The following is a 3,813-nucleotide window of genomic DNA, read 5'->3' on the forward strand; positions in this document are numbered from 1 at the left end:
TTCTCCTGTTGTTGAGGTTCACGTTAATGGAATTATACAATAAGTACTCTCAGGCTGGGACTAGGGAGGTCCTAAGATGCAAACTGGAACAGACATTCACTCTTAGTTTCACAGTAGCATAAACCCTACAATGCACCCTGTACCACGCACTTTTGTATGATTTTGCGATTTTGTTATGTACTTCAGCAGTTCATTCCTTTTTACTCCAGCGTATTTATTCTATATTAAAAATGTATTATAATCCATTTATCCATTCCTGTACTGATAGGCATCTGGGCTGTTTCCATTTTGGTACTTTTATGAATAGCTTCTATGAACAGTTATGTGCAAGTATTTTTGTGGATGTGTTTTCATTTCTCTTGGGGAAATATTTAGGAGTGAAATTCTTCGATTATGTGGCAAGTATGTACTGAACTTCACAGGACTGCTCAAAAATAGTCAAAAGTGGTTTTAAAACTTTATATGAGAATTTCAGTTGCTCTACAGTCTAATAATTATCAACCTTTAGTTGATAAAAGCTAGCTTTAATTTTCATTCCCTGATGATTAATATTGGGCATGATTATAGGTAATGATTGGCCATTCATGTATTAGTGTGAAATATCTGTTTAAATCTTTTGGCCATTAAAAAAATTGGGTTGACTTCTTAATAATGAAAAGTAGTTTTCTTTTTATGTTCCAGCTACAAGATCTATGTCAGATATATGCATTGTATAGATCTCCCCCAACATAGCTTGTCTGAGTTCCACTATTCATAAAAACCATTCCATATTCTGATACCTCCCTTTCTGCTTTCCAATCCATTTCCCCTTGTCCCCTGAACACACACATTTTAAAGATCATCTAATCTTTTATTACAAGTGCTAGTTTCCAAATAGTGATTCCGTTGTGGTCAGAGAACATACTTTGTATGACTTGAATCCTTTTAGCTTATTTTGAGACTTGTTTAACGGCGCAGAATATGGTTTATCTTGGTATTCCATGTGCTCTTGAAAATAATGTATAATCTACTGTTGTTGAGTACAGCTGTGTTCTATAAATGTCACATTAAGTTGGTTGACAGTCTTATTCAAGTCTTTATATCCTGATTTGGATATAGATTTTTCTCTAAAGTCTTTCATTAAAATTGAATCTATGCACAGTCTCGTTCTAAAATGTCTTCTTGTTACATCAAACATTGAGAAAGGACTCTTTAAATCTCTAGCTATAACTGTAGATTTGTTTACTTCTCCTTACAGTTCTTGCTTTGTATATTTTGAAGCTGTTACTAGGTAAACAAGCACTAAGGGTTGTCATGTCCTCTTGCTGAACTGACTCCTTTAGCGTTACAAAATATTCTTTCTCTCTGGTAATATTCTTTGCTCTAAAATATGCTTCTCTGATACTAATTACAGTCACTCCTGCTTTCTTTTGATTAGTATTGGTATGGTGTATCTTTTTCAATCCTTTTACTTTTAATCTGTCCTTTATTTTTAAGATGTGTCTTTTTGGGGGGCTCGTGGGTGGCTCAGGCAGTTGAGTGACTGACTTTGGCTCAGGTCATAATCTCATGGTCTGTGGGTTCAAGCCCCGTATTGGGCTCTGTGCTGACAGCTCAGAGCCTGGAGCCTGCTGCAGATTCTGTGTCTTCCTCTCTCTCTGCCCCTCTGCCACTCATGCTGTCTCTCTCTCTCTCTCAGAAGTAACATTAAAAAAAAAAAGATGGGTTTTGTTGGTAGCATACAGTTGGGTCTTGTTTTTTTTATCCAACTGACACTTTCTACTTTTTAACTTAGAATATTTATACTTAAATCTCTTTAAAAGATAATTAAATAAAAATAGTAACAATAAAGCTTGGAGCTTATAGCATATGTAGAAGTAAAATGTGAGGCCACAATAGCACCAAAGGGGAGAAGGGAGAAATGGAATTACACTATTGTAAAGTTCTTAAACTATAGGTTGAGTAGTATATTACTTGAATACAGACTGAGAAGTCAAAAAAATATATATGCTATATTATAGATCTTTATATACATCCATGTATATATATGTATATATAGGTTAGTATATTACACTAGCAATCCCTGAAAAGCAAAGTTACAATAAGCCAACAAGAGAAAAAAATGGAATCATAAAAAATACTTAACACAAAAGAAAACAGAAAAAGAAAAAAAAGAACAAATGCAACAAAAAACAAGATGACAGATTTAACCTAAACCATATAAAAAATCACATTAAATATAAATGTTCTAAAACATGATTAGGTAATTAAAAGGTGGAGGTTTTCAGATTGGACAAAAAAACAGGTATGAGCTCTGGTCAGGTACTGACCTAGATAGTCTCTTTAGATAGTCTCATTAAATCCTCTTTTAATAATCACGAGGTATCATCATGGACTCAATTTCAAATATCTTTAAAAAAGTGAGCCTCAGAGAGGTTAAGTAATTTCTCCAAGCAACCCAGCAAGTANAGCACTTTAGATAGTCTCATTAAATCCTCTTTTAATAATCACGAGGTATCATCATGGACTCAATTTCAAGTATCTTTAAAAAAGTGAGCCTCAGAGAGGTTAAGTAATTTCTCCAAGCAACCCAGCAAGTAATCACTCTCAGGCACTGCAGAGGGCTAGGATGCCCATAGTACTTGCTTCCTTCCCTGCCCTTCAATTCGACAACACTGAGTACCTACTACATGGAGGAAGTGCATTAGGTGCTGTGCTGCATGGCAACCTGTACTGTTGAGGATGAAATCCAAATTAACCAGCTGATGACCATGGGCTGCAATTCTACTTAAGATTTGGTTTCCTCATTTGTAAAGTGTAAATAATAACAGGTGCCTTATAGTGTTGTGATGATACACTGAGAAAGTCCAACGGGCAGGGCATATTAACTGGGGGTGGTTCCGGTACTTTAAGCCATACCCTGCAGATCACAGGAGAAACATCAATTGTACAATTCCACTTCAAAACCAAAACGTGCTTGCTAAAAGTGACCATCACTACCCTCCTGTTCAACCTGCAGCATTACAGAAATAGACCACAGGAGTCACTGTCTCATTTTTACTTTACAGCATTCTATGAATGCTTGATGATTCTTCTTTGAGAATCTTAGCATGCAATGAATCAGCCTTCTTTTAAAGAAACCTTTCAACTCAACTATTTTATTTATGAAATCCTTTTTTTCCCCATGAGTAAAAATGTCAATCTTAGGGGGGCCTGAGTGGTTCAGCCGGTTAAGCATGTGACTTGGGCTCAGTTCAGATCTCACAGTTCATGGGTTCAAGCTCCGCGTCGGGCTCTGTGCTGACAGCTAGCTCAAAGCCTGGAGCCTGTTTCAGATTCTGTGTCTCCCTCTCTCTCTGACCCTCCCCTGCTAATGCTGTCTCTCTCTCTCTCTTTCTCTCTCAGAAATAAATAAAATACTAAAAAAAAAAAAAAAGAATTTAAAAAAATGTCAATCTTATTTTCTTTCCAGATTACAAGGTTTAGATTCCTTGTGTTTTAGGACACCTGGAAGAAATAACTTCAGCTTTAAAAAATTTTTTTTAAATTTAAAAATTAAAAAAAAATGTACTCAAGCATTACTTTACATTTGAAATACTAATACATAACTTTAAAAATCAAAATTCAATCCTGGGAGTTAAGAAGAAAGTTAAACAAAAAAACAACATAAGATTCCAGCATTTTATAGAACCTTCAAATATCTTTTCTTTCAAAAGTGAAAACAATTAAAAAAACAATTTAGATTTAATACAGAATGTCACCTGAACAGGAAACCAATCAGTCTTTCATTGTCATAATACTGCTTTTCTGAACAAATAAATGTTGGACACCATA

The sequence above is a fragment of the Crocuta crocuta genome, unplaced genomic scaffold (genome assembly GCF_008692635.1).
Source record: "Crocuta crocuta isolate KB4526 unplaced genomic scaffold, BGI_CrCroc_1.0 scaffold529, whole genome shotgun sequence".
Lineage (NCBI taxonomy): Eukaryota > Metazoa > Chordata > Mammalia > Carnivora > Hyaenidae > Crocuta > Crocuta crocuta.